Below are 21596 nucleotides of genomic sequence, written 5' to 3' on the forward strand. Positions count from 1 at the left end.
ATCTCATAAAATGACTTCAACATCTGAAAAAAATATTCCCTCTATTCTTCCATCCACATCCATTCCCTCTTGTAAGTGCAAATACATCATGACAGCTAGGAGAAGGTTTTATTACATTGGGGAACAGCTCATTCGAGACAGGCTTTCTACTATTCCATTTCACTTGCATTCATAAGGAATAGAGTAATGGTCTCAACTCTTCAATAAAACTGAATGTTTCGACAAATCAGTAAGAATGTCCATAGTCCTATTTTTCCTACATCTTGCCTTTCTCAATTTCCAGCTCTCTCACATACATGTACAAAATTAAATGCACAGATTCCTTACTCAGTACTACTATATTGTACTACTATATTGTTTCAGAATTATGTTAAGTACTTACTACTGATACTTCTAATTATAAATGAAATCTACATCTCTTTCAGAAAAATGACACAACCTTCAAACAAATTATACCCAGAAAAGAGAAAGAATTTTAGTTTCTAGTTTCACATCTACCAGTTTTATAGAAAATAATCAATGTAAAAGAAAGTTGAGAGTTAGCACATAATAGCATTTTCTAAAATAAACAACTATAACTTCATCCGGGCACAGTGACTCATGCCTGTAATCCTAGCTACTTGGGAGGCTGAGATTTGAGGATCAAAGTTCAAACCCGGGCACTAAAGACTGTGAGACCCTTATCTCCAATTAATCACTAGAAAATGGGAAGTGGGGCTGTGGCTCAAGGGGTAGAGCAGTAGTCTTGAGCTGAAGAGCTCAGAGACAGTACCCACGCTCAGAATTCAAGCCCCATGACCAACAAAAAAATTTATAAATAAATAACTTTAAGAAAAATCCTGTGATTATAATGTATATACTTTAGCAAACACTATCTCAGATTTTTATTTTTGAATTTCCATTATTTTTATTAAAGAGGTTATATAGAGAGAGGTGACATTTACTTGGATCAGGTAATGAGTATATTTCCTTTTGTTCAATGTCTTCTGTTGCCAGTGTCTCTCTCCTGTCTCTACCCAGGAGCTGTGTAGTTCACTTTCATCAGTGTCCAGTACGTTCCACTTTTTCACCCTTTTAACCTCAAGTTCTGTGTCCTCCCTTCCATATATATTAAGTGGACAGAATCTTCAAAAGCTAAAAACTAAAAAAAAAAAAAAAAAAGACAAAGTCTTTTGTTTCTGGCAAAGCAATAGGGAATCACCATAGCTCTCTAACGTTTCGATTTTTACAAAGCAAATTATTTGTGTTAAAAATAAGAGAAAACACAGACTTTAGTTTAAAAAAGAAAAACAAAACTAATTTGCTCCCTCTGGTTTTTTTCAATGTCTTTAACAAACTTTCATTTCAAGGTTGTGTGTGTGTGTGTGTTTATGTGTATTTGTGTGTGTTACACCTGAACCAGTACTTTGACAAGTCTAATGCACGGGTACTGTTTTCTTTCTTTTTTTTCTTTTTCTTTTTTTTTTTTTTTAGCAGTCGTGGGACTTCAATTCTGGGCCTGGGCTCAGCAGTCCCTGAGCTCCTCAGTTCAAGTCTACCACCCCACCCTTTGAGCCATAGCGCCACTTCCTTCTGGTTCTCTGAAATATGAGCCTCACAGACTTTAGTGTCAGGGCTGGCTTTGAACCACAATCCTCAAATCTCAGACCCCTGAGTAACTACGATTACAGGCATGAGCCACCACACCTGGCAGGACTCAACTTCTTGAACCATGCCTCCAGCCCCATTTGCAGATACTTTTTATATTAATGAACAATTAGGGAAAGTAACATCCCTACATACTATATGTTAAGTTGCAGATTGAGCTCTTTCCATGAAACAGAACATTTAGTCATTAAAAGTAAGGTAAGCTAGTTATAGTAAATTAGGTACTGTAAAGGTATTGTTTTAAAAAAAAGTGAGAAAATGATTTATATAACTACTGTCATGTGACTATCTCAAAAGCATTCAAGCTTTCTAGCCTAGTTGTGACCCACAAGTCTTAGAGATCCCTCTCATTTGGGGTTTCACCACACCCCTAAGATGTATTTTCATCTATATAATTGAAGCTGAATCACAGGCACATTATATTCTTGATCACAAGCAGGAGAAAAGAGAAGACATTTGGAATCTTTAAATTTTTTAGCAAATAAGGTATTAAGTATCCAATTTCCCTTTCCACAGGTAATAACTTAGACCAGACTCCTTAGACCTGAGATTCCGGCAAATATCTTCACTATCATGATAGCTACGATCCCAGAGAAAGAGAAATTGAAATGATTAGAAAGAAAGGGAGACAATAAACAGGCTTCCAGACATATTACTTCAGCTCTGCTACCTGGATAACCTGGTGCCCTAGGAAATTATTTCTTTTATACTACAGGAATTGTGATTCTAAACATGTGCCTGCTGAAGAAAGTACTATCACATTCTGTTCAAAATATGTATTGTCATTTGCCAAATATTTACATATGCCCAGGAACAAGGCTGATCAAAGGAATGGTTATCAGTTGACATTAGATAATCATGCACGTTGCCAAATCATTCACTGTATATCACAATTTTGTTAAATATATATGACATATGGAACTACCTCAAAGAACAGAAGACTTCAAAGAGACAAGCAAGTGCAGTATACTTAGAATTTTAAGTACAAAATGCATTAAGCAACAGAGTGGATGAAATTGCAAAAGAGACAGTATATTTTCTCTCTATTTTCTCTATGTTTGAGTGCTCAATATCATTCCTGAAAAAATATGAACTCTCTTTAAAGGATCCTCTCCCTTTATAAAAATCATTATATCTGGAATTTCCTACTACTGCAGGATAAATTTTATCCAAGTAATGTTCTCCCGAGGAATATTTACTAATATTTTAACAGACTTTATTAGAATTTCAGGGTTCAGACCCCCATATGAAGGAAATACTTAAAGGAATCTGATATTTGTTTGATCTTCAAAGTCATATAGGAATCATCTATCTGGTTATGAGCCCAGACATACCTACATTAACATTACTTGACTGACATTGCTTTTATTTTGTATTTCTTGCTCAGCTACAAATGTGCTATTTTCCCTAAACACAGAGCTTCCTCATCAACTATTATTGGGCATTGCCATCAAAAATAAATGATTAAATCTGTCATTTCCTTTGATGCTCTTAGAGTTTTAATTTATGATAATTACTAAAAAAAACCTATGAAGATGTTTCATATTCCTAACCTTTAAACACATATTCCATTGAATTCTATTATTGACATTTCTCAGATATAAATATTAATCACTCATTTGTCCACCTAAGGTAACTTGGTTGAAGCTAAAAAGCATAGATACATACATACATACATGCATGCATGCATGCATGCATACAAACACATATAGAAATCAAGATATACTTAGGATATTCTATAATAACTTATAATGAGCTTAAGATGAAAATTTTATGTAACAAGGAGTGTGGCCTAGTGGTAGAATGCTTGCCTTGTGTGCAAGAAGCCCTGGGTTCAACTCCTTGGTACCACATTCTCAGAAAAAGCCAGAGAGGTGCTGTGGCTCAAGTAGTAGAACTCTAGCCTTGGGAAAGCTAAGAACAGTGCCCAGGCCCTAAATTCAAGCTGTAGGACTGGCAAAAAAAAAATTTATACAGTTGTATATACAACAAAAATGTAAAACAGAAATGGAATTCATATTCATTACTCTAAATCCCTAGAATATCCAAAGGCTGGTAAAACACATTCAAAGTTTTGTAAAAATAAATAAATAAATAAATAAAAAGAATAGTGTTGCCAGGATTCAAACTAAAATCCTAACAAATAAAACTATGGTGCTCCAGGATTTTACTATTACATTTTTGGTGTGACTGTGATAGCCAGACAATTTTACTTAAATAACCCTTCTGCTTACTCTCTTTGAAAAGGAACTGGTGCCAAAATCACTGAAAGATTCTCTTGGATTGATGCTGAAGATGGAACATCAAGCGGATGCTCAAATGGATGACAACAGATACTGCCCACAGGATAGGATCTCCCTGGAGTATTCTCCGAGGCTTTTGTGCATGTCTTGTACACATGACTTTACACTTTACACACCAACACGTCTTTTCCTAGAGGCCAGACATGGACATGGCCATTCTTGTAAGCTATGAGCCTGCAAACAGCATCATTTCTCAGTGCTGTACTGTCAAAACAATTGCCAAGCTCACCCAAAAGAGGAGCTATACAAAACCTAGATACATAAGGCCATATCGGATGAGGCTAAATAAGGATCTCCAGGATATGGAAACAAGAGCTTTATCTTGAGTGATTGTTGTTCTTAATGTACTATATCTCTTCTCTTTTGTTGCCCTTCAGTTAATCTCATATTGTTACAGAATCTGACTTTGTTACCTTGTATATTGTATATGTGTTTATTTAGTTATTTGAAATAGGAAAGGGAAGGGGGGAAACAAGATGATTGGGAGGGATGGGGGGAAGGCAATGGGGACAAAAACATGAGAAGGGGTATCTATGTGTGAGAAGTAATGCACCTACTACCTAACAAATGTAACTGTAACCCCTCTATACATTACAATTAAAAAAAGAGCTATAGCCTCCACTTACCAATGGAAAAGTGTCAAAAAATTTATTGACACATTTAAATGATCACATATGGCTATGTAATCTCTCCAGATAGATACAGAGAGACAAACTGGCAGATACAAAGACAGAGAAAAAGAGAGAGGGATAATGAGAGGGTGGGAGGGAGGGAAGGAGAAAGGAAGGAAGGAAAGAATGAAGGAAGGAATCATCAAGAATATTTTAATGTTGTGTAATTAAACTAAAACTGACACTCAGAATAAAATAATTGACTTTAAATTACATCAAATGCAGTTTACCTGGCCAAGGTATTACAGATGTCCAGTAATGATTATTTCTTTGCAAGTTATAGAGTTCTCATCAACATAGGCAAAAGGCTTGGTATTTAAAGTGAGATCCTGAGGTCGTAATAAATATTAAAAAAAAACTTAATGGTTAAATTCAAAATATCCAACATTGTAGAGAAAGAATAGTGAACAAGTCTTTCTTGAAAAGGAAACAAGGATAAATTCAAATTAATATACCAACTACCACCTGTTCATCATTCAAAGTGAATTTTAAGTAGATCTAATTTCCCCCAAGACATTCCAATTAAACATGAAACATGTGTAAACAAAATATCCTGGACCTCAAGAATCCATATCCCTGCTTCCCCTGCAGTTAGTCATTGTTACATGATTGGTTTCTGAAATGGATACAATATCCATGTGTGCCACACCAGGCAGCAAGCAGTCTGAGTGATGAATAGCTTCATGTTTGATGCCCAGTAGTCTTTAAGAGGCAAGTCACCTTCTGGTAGAGAGCAGCCTGTTCACATCTGACACCATCAAGGGGAGCTTATCCTTTACTGTGCAAAGGCATCAATACCTAGAAACTGATTATTATAGCCATGAGCATTCAATGTACTTGCTTTTTTTTTCCATTGCTAAGGATTGAACCCATGACTTTGCACTTGCTAGGCAAGCACTCTTCCACCTGAAAACTGTTGCTAGTCATTTCCGTTCTACATTATGAGACTTTTGCCTAAACTGTCCTCAACTTGTGACTCTCTTTCCTCTGCCTTGCAAGTAGCTGGGATTACTGGGGTGCCTCACCACACCCAGAAAATACACCAACCTTATAGAATGTAGAAAGTTAGCATTTTATTTCCACCCTCAAATATCTATTATGGTACTTTCTTGAGAACATTTGGTGTTTTCAAAATTCAAAACTCATAGTCACCAGAGATGCCACCGGAATGATCAATAACCACATACTATTATCAATGCACAGAACACTTTTTAAACAACTTGCCCCAAAGAACTATACATCGCAAAAGCCAATGGTGTGGGCTCCTGTGTTGCCATGACAACAAGGACCTAACTCCATCTTTTAAAAAGCACTATAAGCTCCCTTATCAAAAATGAGCTTCCCTTTTTGTTTTCCAACTATAAACAGATACTTTAATTAAACTTTGAGGAGAGGGAAATCGCTTTGGAAAGCATAGAGAAAAAAGAGAATTAAGGTTGAATCACGTACATAGCAGAAGCTCGGGGCGTGTTAATGAAAGGCACTTTCGGTTAACCTCTGCTTCCCAAACTCCTGGTGAACTTCGGGTCCTGGTGCACTGGGAATGACAGCTGTGGCGAAGGAGGGCAGCCTGGCCCCGGAGTGGGCGGGCTGTCCTCCACAGCCTCTTCTTCTTTCCCTTCTCTGTTTCCATGTCGATCCTGGTGATCACCCAGAACAGCACCTGCTCTGGGAAGTCCCCCTGCCCAGCCTTCCATGGCCATCAAAGCCCCAGGAGAAGATGCGTTCCTGGGAGGCTGGAACCACCATGTGGTTCGCACCACAGGCCACATCCGTGCTGCCACACTGGGCACCCGTCACTCGTGCCTCAGTGAAGATCCACGCTGCCCTGGCGCTGCCCTCCCCTCTGACCTTTGTCACACTCGCCCACTCTGGGTGCAGGAAGGAATGGGGGTTCCTTCTAAGCAAGGTTTGTAACATGGTTCACAATGCACTTCCTTTCTTTTCTTCCTTTTCTTTCCCTCTTTCCTTCCCTCTTTCTTCCTTTCCCTCTTCCTTCTTCCTTCCTTCCTTTCTTTCTTTCTTTCTCAGTTTTCAAAGGACTGTCTTTGTCCCCTCTCTAAGCATAGCGCATTCTTTCTTCCTTGGTTTTCAGAGTGCCAAGCACATTACTTCCTTTCCTAGCAAGTCAAAGCGTTTTCTAATCACTGCACTTTCTGTCTTTCCAAAGAGTTTTTCAAATGAAGCACTTCATTTCCCTGTCTTCCTTCCCTTCTTTCACACAGCACTTTGGTCTCAACAAAGCCCTTTCTTTCTACATCATCAAAGTGCTTTCTTTATCTCCTTTCTTTTATTTTATAGTGGATGTAGTTATTTTTGCCAGTCCTGAACTTGAACCCAGGTCTTGGGCGCTGTCTCTGAGCCTTTTAACAAGACAAATGCTCTATCAACAGAGCCACAGCTCCACTTTCAGCCTTTTTTGTGATTAATTGGATTCACTGGCTCCCACTACCCCACCCCCACCCCCCACCCCGGCTTGGAACAATGATCCCACAATGCCAGGACTACAGGCATGAGCCACTAGAGCTTCCTTCTTTCCTTGTTAGGCTTTCAAGATATCCAAACCCCTCTGGTTTTTCCTAGTAAGCCTAGCAATTCTTTCTTTCTTTTTAATAAAGTACTCTCTTTTTCTTCCTCCCCTCTATTCATAGAGTAATTTGATTTTCAACAAAACCCTTTTCTTTGTTTCTAGATTTTCAAATGACTTTCTTGATCCTCAAGCAGAGTGCTTCCTTTTCTTTCTGAAGTTGAAAATAGGTTGCTCCTTCTCCCAACAAGTCAAAGCGCTTTCTATACCCAGCACATTTTCCTTCTAAACAAGGCAGTTTCCAAATGAAGCATTCTTCCTCATTCTTAGAGCACTTTGGTTCTCCACAAAGTGCTTTCTTCCTTGTATTTCAAATCGCTTCTCTTGTTGCCTTTGGAATCTGCTACTAAGTTCAAATGGTTTCTAAATGAAGTGCTTTTACCACAAATAAAGTGCTTCTAAAATAAATTACCTTATTCTATAAACAAATCACTTTTCCTCTAAACAAAATGGTTTCTAAATGAAGCGCTTTTTCTTTCTTCTTTGTCATTTCTACTTAGGTTTTCATAGTTCAAGTGAAGTACATTGTTGTTTTGCTGCTAAGTCTAAGAAGTTTCTAAATGAAGCATTTTTTCTTCCAAAACAAAGTACTATCTAAACAAAGCTCTTTTTTCTCCTGCACTCATAGCTTTCTAAATGAAGCGCTTTTTTTCTTCCTGTTTGTTTCCTCTTAGAGTGTGTGTGTGTGTGTGTGTGTGTGTGTGTGTGTGTGTGTGTGTGTTCCTGTATGAGGGCTGGAACTCAAGGCCTAGGCACTATCATACAGCTTTGTTGTACTGGAAGCTAATGCTCTACCACTTTGAGCCACAAGTGCCATCTCTTAGTAAATCAATGCACTTTCTAAATAAAGCACTTTTTTCTCCCTTCCTTTCTTTCATAGAGCATTTAAGGTGACAACAAAGCACTTGCTCCCTTTCTTCTTAAGCTTCCAAAGTTCAAAACATCCTTGATTAGTAAGTCAATATACTTTCTAAATGAAGTGATTTTTCCTCTTCCGTTCCTTCAGGGAATTATCCTTCTCCACAAAGCACTTTCTTTTTAGATTTTCAAAACTCTCTTATTGTCTTTTTTTCTTCCTAAGCAGAATTATTCCTTTCCTCTTAGATTTTCAAAGTCCAAAGTGTCTTTCCTTTCTTAGTAAATCAAAGCACTTTCTAAACATAGCGCTTTCTCAAGGACGTTCTTTTTCCTCCTTCCCTTCTTTCACAGAGTAAGGACTCAAGAAATGGTTCCTTTCTTTTCAAAGCAGTTTTTTGTCTCTTTTTTAAGCAGGGTGCTTCCTTCTTAGGTTTTCATAGCTCATAATATGCGTTCTTTCCTAGTAAGTCAATGTGCTCTCTAAATAAAGTACGTTTTCTTGTTCTTCCCTTCTTTCTTAGCGCACTTGCCAACAAAGCTCCTTCTCTCTGACTCCTTTTTAAGCACTTCCTTTTTTCTTCAGTTTTCATAATTCAAAATGTATTTTCTTTTCTAGTAAGTCAAAGTGCTCTCTAAACAAAGCACCCTTTCCTCCTTTCTAACTAAAGCACTTGTTTTTCCTATTTCTTCTCTACTTTCATAGAGCATTTTGAGACTCAACAAAGCGTTTTCTTTCTACAGTTCCAAAGCACTTGGTCTCCTTTCTAAGTAGAGTGCTTCCTTTCTTTATAGGTTTTCAAATTTTAGAACACCTTTTCTTTCTTAGTAAGTCAAATGCTTTCTAAACATACCACTTCTCTTTTTCTTCAAGATCTTCTTCATTTATTTCTACTTTCTTTCATAGAGCACTTTGTTTCTCAAGAGAACTCTTTCTTCCTTAATATTTCTCGAGAGAACTCTTTCTTCCTTAATTTTCAAAGTCAAAAGCGTTTTCTTTTCTGAAAAGTCAAAGCTTTTCCTGAACAGCACTTTTTGTTCTTTCTTCCTAAACAAAGAGCTTACTTTCTTTTTTTTTGTTTACTTTCATTTTTCTTTCTTTTATACAGTATTTGGCTTCTCAACAAGCACTTTCTTCCTTGTTTTTTTCTAAGTATAGACATTTATTTTCTTTTTTGGTAAGTGAAAATGCTTTCAAAACCTAGCATTTCTTGTTTTATCTTTTCTTTTACAAAGCATTTTGCTTCTCAACAAAGCTTTTTCTTTCTCTCTTGGTTTCGAAAACACTTTATTTTTTCTGTTGCTAAACAAAGCACTTTTTTTTCCTTTTACAAAGCATTTTATCATCTTGCTTTTCTTTCTTTACCAACATGCTTCATATTGTCTCCTCATAAGTCAAAAGACTTTCTTAACATCTTCCTTTTCCTTCTTTCTCTGACCTATGAACTTTTAGCATCCTCATATTCAGTATTTTTCCTTCACTTTCTTCTTCTCATCATGAAATTAAGATACATGTTTTCAGGGCCAGGAGTTTGGCCTAGTGGTAGAGTGCTTGCCTAGCTTGCACAAAGACCTAATCAATTCCTCCCTACCACATACATAGAAAAAAGCCGGAAATGGTGTTGAGGCTCAAGTGGTAGAGCTCTAACCTTGAGAAAGTCCAAGGACAGGGCTTAGGCCCTGAGCTCAAGCACAGGACTGGAGGGGGGAATAAAAAGTTTTCTCCAATACAAAAAAAAAAAAAACCACCTATATCAACCCTTCATGAATGCATTTAAATCTCTGATGATTTAGATTAGACATCCTGGTCGCCATCCTATCAATAGCACTAAGCTAATCCCATTATATAAAGAGGTTTTTAGGTTGGTTGGTTGGTTGTAAAACCATGTTCCATATTCAAGTCACTCTGACTCTAAATTATCATTAGATATGCCTGTGTAAATAGAACCAAAGACTATGTGCCTTAATTCCTGGCATCCTTACTTCCAAGGGATTTCAGTGAAAATTATCCCTTTTGAAGTGAACCAGCGACTCTTTCTTTTCCTTTCATGTGCAAAAACATTCTATGAGAATACTACAAATTATTTAACCACTCTTTTGCTAATGGAAATTGAAGGTACTTGGAGTTTCTCGGCTATTTAAGAGAAAATTACTATTAATATTCTTGTGCATGTATTTTATGAGCATGGCAGAACATTAAAAGACACGGCTGAATATTTAGAAAAATATGTTCTCTGAAACTTTATCTGTGACTATTTAGAGCTGAATTCCTTTATTTTCAAATGAGTGATCTTAGGAAAGGCATCTACACTCTTGCTTTCATTTCTTTATCTATAACTCTGTAATTAATATAATGATTAACCCACAGAATGATTTGATACAAAATACATATGAGTTTTTCATTGTAATAAATATTTCAGGGAAATTTGGGGTGATAGTATCAGAAAAACAAATGTCAAAATGAGCTGACTTTAGCAAAAACACCTAATGACCCTCCAGGATTTTAAAATTGTTTTTATTGTATTTTATTGTCGGAGTAATGTGTTGAGGGATTATAATTATTCTTCGGCTAATGGATATATTACTTCTCCAACCTTCATACCCCTTCTTGTGTTTTTGTCCCTCTTTTCCTCCCCCTCCCCCTTAAATTGTTATATTACTATAAAAATTGCTGTTTCATTCATTATTGATACTTCTTCCAGTAGAATGCACATAAAGTGAAATTCTAAATGATTACTGTTATTTAAGAATAACATAAAACCAAAATATATTCCATTGGTGCCTATTTCTGTGATTATATCTATTGTGAAATTTCATTTCTCAAGAAAGCATCAAACCAATCTCTCCAAAGAGCTCATTGCATCCTTAGGTATCATCAGTAGGAACTGTGACCTTTTACAAAAAGCCACATGGACGCCTTCAAACTCTGTAAAGCGTGAGTATTGACAGAATGAAACTTCTAAGTCACATTTTATTTTCTCTGCCAGAATATTAAGTAGTTTTTCCTGAATGGTGACAAATATGCAAGTCTAATAGCTCTGGAATGAAAGGCTTAGATCTAGAAAACTAATCTTTAAAATAAATTGACATTTCAAAAGTCTTTCTGTTTTAAATAAACACATTTCAAGATTGAAGGATACTGGAGTTCTTTGAAGATATCTGACAGTAATGTTGTAGTTATAAATTATTTTAGTTGTAAGGAACCCTATAGATCATTTATTCCAAATTCTTCCTAATACAGACTAGGAAACTGAGATACTGAAAGATGATAACTAACTCATTCAAAGCCACAATTTTAACTAAGATTAGTTAACTTTAGATTTATTTTGTACTAACATACTACTTTATACTAGTACACAGTTTACATGTTAATACTGTATAATGGTTATTTTTCTTTAAACCAACTACTTTTAATTCCAGTAATACCTTTGGAATTCTTACGTGGTCATTACTCTAATATCTAGGGAGCTTTTAGTGTTTTGCAAATATTATACTTTAGCAGGTAAGAGTAACTTCCAAAGTAATCTTTCTAACTCAAGGAGTTTTAAAAAATGAAGGAATAAGTTGGACTCTTAAGGGGTTTAAATTGTCCCTGCCCTCATCTTTGAAAAACTGATTCCATAAAACTTTATCTTTTGATTAACTATAAAACTTAACTGTATTTCTCATAAAAAAATGTTCATGGTATGGGCCAGGAGTTTGGCTTAGTGGTAGAGTGCTTGCCTAGCAAGCACGAGACCCAGGTTCCATTCCTTGGTACCACATACTTAGAAAAAGCCAGAAGTGGTGCTGAGGCTGAAGTGGTAGAGCTCTAGCCTTGAGAAAAACCCAAGGACAGTCCTCAAGCCCTGAGCTTAAGCCCAGGACTGGCAAAAAAAAAAAAGAAATGTTCGTGGTCATCCATAAGATTTCATATATATCATAATATTAAGTAAGCCATTTTATTATACCAGTTATGTATATTAACTGAACCACTTGACATTAAAATCTTGCTTTAATGAATACACAAAAATGACTTTCAATTAAACCATTGACATATATGAAATGTAATTTATGTATTTAAAAGCAGCAATTATATCATATTTAATCTTTCTAAGTTGGCTGAAAACAATTCATTTACAGACTTAGGTAGATATGCCATTGAAATTTCACCTGTTACTTTCTTGCTAAACTTTTTTAAACTGAAAATGTAAAGTTTAGTCAGACCTTTATTCAAACTAATTTAAATCTATAATTAATGATATCCTAAAGAAAATATTTTTGTGTATTAATAGTGAGAACATTTAAATAACAAGAAAAATTGAACATGGGAAAACAGTTATCTGGATACTTTCTAAAATGTAAAGAATAGGATGTTTTCTAAAAAAAAAACAGCACATAAATAAATATGAATGTTTCCACTAAACCTAGGTAAATTCTATTTATTCTTGAAAAGTGATCAATGTAATGGAAGAAAGACAGCCTCTTCAACAAGTGGTGCTGGCAGAACTGGTTAAACACCTGCAGAAAACTAAAGTTCGATCCTTCTATGTCACCCTGCACCAGGATTAATTCCAATTGGATCCAAAACCTCGAGGTAAAATCAGATACCCTGAAATTTTACAAGAAGGAATAGGAGATACTCTAGGCCTCCTTGGCACGGGTCAAAACTGTCTTAATAAAGATCCAGAAATACAACAAATTAAAATTTGAACAAATGGGACTGCATTAAATTGCAGAGCTTCTGTATGGCAAAGGACATAGCTAGCAAGTTAAATAGAAACCCAGCAGAGTGGGAGAAGATCTTCACTAACCAAATAACAGACAAAGGCCTCATATCTAAAATCTATGTACAGCTAAAAAAATTGAATCTCTCCAAAACAAATCGTCAAACAAACAGCCAAAACATGGGCCAAAGATTTAAAGAGAGACCTCTCTGAAGAAGAAATGAGAATGGCCTATAGACATATGAAGAAATGCTCCATATCTCTGGCCATAAAAGAAATGCAAATCAAAACAACTCTGAGATTCCACCTCACTCCAGTCAGAATGGCCAGGATCAAGAAATCCAGTAACAACAGATGCTGGGGGGATGTGGCCAGGAGGGATCACTACTACACTGTTGGGGGGAGTGTAAATTTGCTCAACCACTATGGAAAGTAATATGGCAGTTCCTCACTGACACTGAGCCCAGGACTACACCCTTCTGTAAGAGTGCCTGGTTCCTAGGGAGAGATGGACTTGGAGAGGAACTCAATGCAGGAACAACTGAGCCTTCACTCCTGGTCTCCACCTCATCTCCAACTGTGAATTACACTAGTAGCACATTGTAGGAAAATTGCCATGGGGAGAAAAGTGGAGCCCCCAACTACAGCAGTTCCAAACATCTAAGACAATGTTTGTTAAGGTGCAGTTATTTAGATAAAATATAAATATACATGATATACAGTCAACTCAAATATTCTACAATTCACCTCTTACTTAAAAAACCACCCCCCAATATAAAACCCCTCAAATAAAATGAAAAGTATTGAGGTTTATCTGACAGAAAACATTACTTTGGAAATAGGCTATGCGGAGAAGGGACATGAAAGAGTAAGGGGCTGGCCTCACCCCCTTCAGTGCTGCCAGAGTGTAAGGAATGCTCCATTTCCCCTGTCACCTCCATCCCCAGTGGAACATTTCTTGGATGCTTCAGCTCTTTGCTTAGGCCAGCCAGCAACCACCTCCCCAGTGCACATGCCCTTAAACTCTAGTAGGAGGGGCTCTGCTGAGTGAGAAAGCAGGGGTCTCTCTCTGAGGTCAGTCAACTGCTACTTGGTTTCCACTTGGGCACCACAACTCAGCAGTAGTTGTCCCTATCAAGATGTAGACTGGAGAAGGAGGCTGGAAGGCCTAGGGTGCCTGCCTATCCTCTCCCCAGCTGTGAAAGGCTGGAAACAGCATGTGAAGATGATGCAGCATTTTAGAGAGATAGTTATTGGCATTTTTTATTGTAATTAATAGAAGGGTTACATTATATTCACCAGATAGAAGGTGTATTACTTCACAAATATTGATACCCTTTCTCATGACATGGTCCCCATTTCCCTTCCCTCTCCCCTCACTCTTTTTGAATTCCCCCCTTCCCTATCCAATTTCACATAACCAATTAAGCACATACAAAATATATCAGATAACAAGGTGAAATATTGTAACAATATGACATAACCAAGGGATGGCAAAAGATATGAGATAACATAGTACAATAAGGAAAACAATCACTCATTATATGGCTTTTGTTTCTTTATCCTGGAGGTCCTTACATTTAGTGTCATACTATTAGGCCTTATGTCTCTAGATTTTGTTCTATTGTAAATCTCTGCTAGGAGAGCCCAAGGTTTCCACTGAATTTGATAAATGAGGGAGACTCTTGGGCCTATGTTCCTTTGAGACTGGCTTACTTCACTTAATATGATTTTTTCTAAGTCTTTGCATTTCCTAACAAATGGGGCGATGTCATTCCTTCTGATGGCAGCATAGAATTTCATTGTGTACAAATACCACATCTTGTTGGTCCACTCATCAACTGAGGGACATCTAGGTTGGTTCTATATCTTTGCTATGGTAAATAGTGCTGCAGTGAGCATCGTTGTGCTAGTGGTATTAGTATGTCCTTGTTTCTGGATGATTGGGTAAATGCCAAGTATTGCTGGGTCATAGGGGAGTTCTATGTTTAGTCTTCTGAGGAACTGCCATACTGCTTTCCATAATGGTTGAAAGAGATTTAGCACTCTCACCAACAGTGTAGTAGTGATCCCTCCTGGCCACATCCCCTCCAGCATCTGTTGTTATTAGTTTTCTTGATCCTGGCCATTCAAACTAGAGTGAAGTGGAGTCTTTAGAGTTGTTTTGATTTAAAAGGAAATTAAAGCAGAACTGAGGAAATGGAAAAACCTCCCATGCTCTTGGATTGGAAGAATCAACAGCGTGAAAATGACAGTCTTGATAAGGGCTATCTACAAATTCAACGCAATACCCATCAATATCCCAATGTCATTCTTTAAAGAAATAGAAGATGCAATCCAAAATTTCATATGGAATAATAAAAGACCCTGTATAACAAAAACATTTAGCAGGAAGAACAGCGCTGGAGGAATTTCAATTCCAAACTTTAGACTCTATTACAGAGCTTGGTACTGGCACAAGAACAGTCCTGAAAACCAATGGAATAGAACTGAGGACCCAGATATTAAACCACAGACCTATGGCCACCTAATCTTTGATAAGGAAGCCAAAACAATAGAATGGAAGAAAGACAGCCTCTTCAACAAATGGTGCTGGCAGAACTGGCTAAGCACCTGTAGAAAACTAAAGTTGGATCCTTCTTTGTCACCCAGCACTAGAATTAACTCCAAATGGATCAAAGACCTCGAGGTAAAAGCCAACACACTGAAAATTTTACAAGAAGGAATAGGAGATACACTAGGCCTCCTTGGCACAGGTCGAAACTTTCCTAATAAGGACCAAAATCACAACAAATCAGAGAAAGGCTGGGTAAGTGGGACTGCATTAAACTGCAGAGCTTTTGTATGGCCAAGGACATAGCTAGTAAATTAATTAGGAAGCCTACAGAATGGGAGAAGATCTTCACCAACCATACAATGGACAAAGGCCTCATATCTAAAATGTATCAACAACTCAAAAAATTGAATCACTCCAAAACTAATCTCCAAAGAAACAACTATCCCATTAAAAAATGGGCCAAAGACTTAAAGAGAGTCTTCTCTGAAAAAGAAACAAAAATGGCCTATAGACACATGTAGAAATGCTCAACATCTCTGGTCATAAAAGAAATGCAAATCAAAACAACTCTAAAGACTCCACCTCACTCCAGTTCGAATGGCCAGGATCAAGAAAACTAGTAACAACAGATGCTGGAGGGGATGTGGCCAGGAGGGATCACTACTACACTGTTGGTGAGAGTGCTAAATCTCTTTCAACCACTATGGGAAGCAGTATGGCAGTTCCTCAAAAGACTAAACATAGAACTCCCCTATGACCCAGCAATACTTGACATTTACCCAATCATCCAGAAACAAGGATATACTAAAGCCATTATCTCAATTATGTTCGTTGCAGCACTATTTACCATAGTGAAGATATGGAATCAACTTAGATGCCCCTCAGTTGATGATTGAATCCTGAAGATGTGGTATTTATACACAATGGAATTCTGTGCTGCCATCAGAAAGAATGGCATCTCCCCATTTGTAAGGAAATGGAAAGACTTGGAGTAAAAAAACATAGGCTCAATAATTTCCCTCATTTGTAATAATTAGTACAAACTTAGGACTCTCCTAGCAGAGGATTACAATAACTCAAACCCTAGATACATAAAGCCTTACAGGGTGAGGCTAAATTGATGGATTTCCACGACATGGGATTAGTAGTGATTGTTGTTCTTAATGCACTATGTTTTTTCTCTTCTCTTTTGTTGCCCTTTGGTTAATCTCATATTATTACAGCATCTGACTTTGTTACCTGGTGTGTTACACATACGTTCATTTGTTTATTTGAAATAGGAAAAGAAATGGGGAAAAAAGATAAGCGCAGAGGGTGGGGTGAGGGAAATGGGAACAAAAACATGAGAAGGGGTATCTATGTGTGAGAAATAATGCATCTTCTGTCTGTCGAATATAACTGTAAACCCCCTTACATTAAAATAAAAATTAAAAATTAGAAAAAAAGAAAAGAAAACAAATTACCAAAATTATAAGGTAATTTCCTCATATATTTTAAATGAAGGTAAAGCAGCAAATTTCCTATCCTTTTCTCACAAGTGTGTTTACTTTGCCTGGAAGTTTTCTTTTCTCCATCTCTACTCGCTGATATTGCAGCTTAGAAAAAGCATACCAGCCGGGCGCGGTGGCGCGCGTCTGTAATCCCAGCTACTCGGAAGGCTGAGCCCGGAGGATCGCTTGAGTCCAGGAGTTCTGGGCTGCAGTGCGCTATGCCGATCGGGTGTCCGCACTAAGTTCGGCATCAATATGGTGACCTCCCGGGAGCGGGGGAACACCAGGTTGCCTAAGGAGGGTGAACCGGCCCAGGTCGAAAAAGCAGACCAGTTCCCTCCCAGTTTTCCACACCTACAACCACACCCAAAAATTAATTGCTAAAAAAAAATATTCTGTCATGATTTGCCATATATTGGGAACAAAATAAGGGAAATAATGAATATATTCCTAGTGAAAACAAGAGCTAAACCAAGTCATCTTCCTAACCATATATAATCTGATGTTTGCCTTTTATATTTCTTATTTGATTCAATCCTTTTTCCTCTCTGGCTAAGGTTGTACACATTTAAGACTCTCCTAGCAGAGGATTACAATAGCTCAAAACCTAGGTACATAAGGCCAAATAGGATGAGACTAAATGAAAGGATCTCTAGGATATGGAAACAAGAGGTTTAACTTTATGATTATTGTTCTTAATGTACTTGTGAAGCCATTTCTTTTCTCTTGTTTCCCTTATGGTTATCTCATATTGTTACTGTATCTGACTTTGATACCTGGTAAGTTGTAAATACATTAATTTGTTTATTTGAAATGGAGAACGTAAGTGCAAAAACAAGATGATTGGGGGGGAAGGAAAGTGGGGAAAAACATGGGAAGGGATATCAATGTTCTAGCATATGTGCTAGCTTTGGCATCACATATACTAAAATGGGAACAATACAGATAAGATTAGCTTGTCCCCTACACAAGGGTGACATGCAAATTCGTGAAGCGTTCCATATTTTTATGTACTATGTTATTTCTCATCTCTCTTTTTGTCCCTTGGTTAGCTCATATTTTTACACAGTATCTTACCTTGTTATCTGGTGTATTGAATATATGTTTATTTGTTTATTTGAAATAAGAAAGGGAAGGAGGGAAACAAGATGAGGGGAGGGGGTGGGAGAAGGAAATGGGCACAAAAAAACATGAGACGGGATATCAATGCTTGTGAAGTAATGCACCTTCTATCTCGTGAATAAAATGTAACCCTTCTATTAATTACAATAAAAAAGAATATTAAAAAAAGATGCAATGTGCTGGGCCAGGAATTTGGCCTAGTGGTCAAGTGGTTACGTAACATGCACCGAGACCTGGGTTTGATTCCTCAGTACCACATACATAGAAAAAAGCAGGGAGTGGTGCAATGGCTCAAGTGATAGAGCTCTAGCCTTGAGAAAGCCCAAGGACAGTGCTCAGGCCTGAGTATAAGCCCCAGAATGGCAAAGCAGAAGAAGAAGAAGAAGAAGAAGAAGAAGAAGAAGAAGAAGAAGAAGAAGAAGAAGAAGAAGAAGAAGAAGAAGAAGAAGAAGAAGAAGAAGAAGAAGGAGGAGAACAACAACAACAACAAGAGGAACAAGAAGAACAAGAAGAACAAGAAGAAGGAGGAGGAGGAGGAGAAGGAGAAGGAGAAGGAGAAGAAGAAGAAGGAGAAGAACAACAAGAACAAGAAGAAGAACAAGAAGAACAAGAAGAAGAAGAAATGTACCCAATTCCTGACAAATGTAATTGTAACCCCTCTATACATCACTCCAACAATAAAGTACAATAAAAAGATACTTCTCTTGTTTATATATAGAAATAGGAGAACAAGCATATCTACTCTCAACCTTACCAAAGCACACACACTCACACAGAAAAGAAAAAAAAACACCAAACCAGACTAAGACAGCAATAAAGTATGTAAGTATGAGCCCCAAGTGAATTGTGACATTTATAGATTCATTTCCTCTATGGAGAAAACTTAAGGATATGTGTGACTTAATTGCACAAGGGCAAAAAAAGAAAAGAGAAATAACATGGTACATTAAGAACAATAATCACACAAGATAAACCTAGGTCCATAAGGTCATATAGAATGAGACTAAATGAAATAAACTCTGGGATATGAAATCAAGAGGTTTATCCAGAGTGGTTGAACGAGTTAACACTCCCATTAACAGACAATCACTCACCTTTTATCTGCAGAAACTATTTGTAAAAGTCTTTAAACCTACTTACTTTTCCTAGATTTTCAAAGCAGCATAGACCAACTTTTGACAAAGGCCAGCTATGTCCCCCAGATGTCCATTAATGGTTTGCCACTGACCTCTAAAAGTCTTTAGAGTAATAACACAGCCACTGGCTAAAAAGAAATGCAGCAGACAATACCAGAATAAAGCAAGGCATCAGCAAACAACATTAAGTATAGATTAGGAGAAGCCACTGTCTTCAAGTTTAATCTCCTTTTTATCAACTGTTGGTTGTTTTAAGATATCTTGTTCATCATTTATCCCATGCCCAGAACCACAAAACTAGTAAGTTCTATCAAGAGAAAGGTCCATAATTCTACATGGTCACCCTATTCAACAATTCTAATTAAGAAAAAAAAAAAAGCAGAAGTGGAACTTTGGCTCAAAGAGCAAAAAAGCTCAGGTACAGAACCCAGGCTCTCAGTTCAAGCCCCACAAGCAATGAGGAATAGAGGAGGGACTCAAAATACCTCAGAGTTAAAATAGAAGGGAAAAAATGAGTGACGAGATAAAACAAGCTAAAAGTATTGCCTAGTTATTTCAAATAGCAATATACACTTATTAGTTATTTGTATTTCTGGGCTTTTTCTCTATTTTACCAAAAAAATATTTTTCTTTTTTTCTTTTCTTTTTTTTTAATGCTTTTTTCTTTTGTTTTTCTACCAGAAATCAAATAGTTCAAAGCAAGTAATGAGCAAAGGTGCAATGATCAAAACTTAGGCTTATGCATAATGGCTGTGTTACTCCCGCATTCTTCACTTTCATCTAGTAAATTTCTCTAAAAGAAGCTAACTAAAAAGTATTTATTGTGATTTGGTATCTGAAATAAGCAGGTGAGTCTCAAGAGCCAGCTGCTGCACACTCAGATGCTTCAGCAGTAGCTGATACTCTGTGGGGCTGAGGACCTCTGCTGGGAACAGGGAAAACTGCTTCTGTTTTCTTGCTTCTGGGTTTTTTGTTTGGGGGCTTAATTATCTTTAGTTGTACCAAAGAGTTGCCATTTAACAGCACATTTTATGAATACAATGACTCTAAATCAACGTTAGCCCTCATTCTGACCCCCCATCCCTCCAGATGACTCTTCTTCAGTTTTTTGTTTTGTTTTGTTGGGTTTTTGCTATTGTTGGATTTGCTTGTTTGTTTGTTCCGGTCACGCACACATGAGCACACACACACATGCTTTCAAATACATGATTCAGTGTTTATTTTGTTAGACTCCTTTCTAAGGAGTTACACCATTTGATTTCTCTCCTGAAGCTACCATATTTCAGTTAACACACATATTTGCACTTGGATTCGCCCCTGAATTATTTATTTATGAAAGTAAACATGCATCCTTTGCCTGTCTGGGCCTGACTTACTTCACTTAACATGATTTTTTTCCAGGTCCTTCCATTTATTTCAAATAATGCAGTATCAGTTTTTTAATGCCTGAGTGTAATTCCATTGCATATACATACCACATTTTCTTGACTCTCAGCCACAGAGGGTCTTCTGTGCTGACTGCATATCTTGGCTATGGTGAACAGTGCTGCAATGGACATGTGGCTCTCTGTATCTTAGTTTGAAATCTTTTGGATAAATGTCCACTAGTGGGATTGCTGGATCACAGGGCAGTTCTGTGTTTAATTTCCTCAAGAAAGTTCCATAGCGCTTTTCAGAGTATTTGAACAAGTTTACATTCCCTTCAACATTGTACTTTTCTCACCCTCCCACACCAGCATCTGTTAACGATTGTATTCTTTTTTTTTTTTTTTTGCCAGTCCTGTGGCTTGAGCTCAGGGCCTGAGCACTGTCCTTGGGCTTTCTCAAGGCTAGCACTCTACCTCTTGAGCCACAGCACCACTTCTGGCTTTTTCTATGTATGTGGGGTGCTGAAGAATCGAACCCAGGTCTTCATGCACTCTTACCACTAGGCCAAACTCCCAGCCCCAACAATTGTATTCTTGATGATGGCCATTCTAACTGAGAATCGTTTTGATTAGCATTTCCTTTAAGGACAATGTTGAGCATTTATTCATGCCTGTTGTCCATTTTTCACTTTTTCTGAGAAGTCTCTGTTTAGCTCCTTAGCCCATTTATTAATTGGGTTCTTGATTCTTTTAGGGTTTAGTTCCTTAAGTTTTCAGTATAATCTAGATTAGGTGTATAGCTGGCAGAGATTTCCTATTCTGTAAGCTGTCTTTTCAGCTTGTTAACTGTGTCCTTTGCTATGCAGAAACTTTTTATGTTGATAGAACCCAATTTCTTCATTTTTTCTTTGATCTACTGTGTTTCTAGGATCTTTACTCAGAAAGTCCCTGACAGTGTGAAGATCTATGTTTTTTTCTACACTTTCCTGTAATCATTTCATGCTTTCTAGTCTTTCATTAAGGTCTTTGACTCATTTAAATTGACACTGGTACAAGGCGATAGAAAAGGATCCAGTTCCACTCTTCATTTTTTTATTCAGAACAACCTGAAGTATTCCTTTTTATTAAGAAGCCTTTGAGTTCCTTCCTATATTA

The 21596-nt window shown here is 37.2% G+C and overlaps 1 non-coding gene and 1 pseudogene across 1 annotated transcript; both read left to right on the top strand.

The window, feature by feature from the left end:
• Positions 1 to 16939: 16939 nt before the first annotated feature.
• On the top strand, positions 16940 to 17218 carry LOC150064168 (signal recognition particle RNA; annotated as a pseudogene).
• A 499-nt stretch (positions 17219 to 17717) lies between these two features.
• LOC150064169 (U6 spliceosomal RNA) lies at positions 17718 to 17824 on the top strand. Its single transcript, XR_016535349.1, has one exon. It is a non-coding gene; the product is annotated as a U6 spliceosomal RNA (small nuclear RNA).
• The last annotated feature ends 3772 nt before the right edge of the window (positions 17825 to 21596 follow it).

The sequence above is a fragment of the Megascapheus bottae genome, chromosome 4, assembly GCF_031878675.1.
Source record: "Megascapheus bottae isolate mThoBot1 chromosome 4, mThoBot2.hap1, whole genome shotgun sequence".
Taxonomy (NCBI): Eukaryota; Metazoa; Chordata; class Mammalia; order Rodentia; family Geomyidae; genus Megascapheus; species Megascapheus bottae.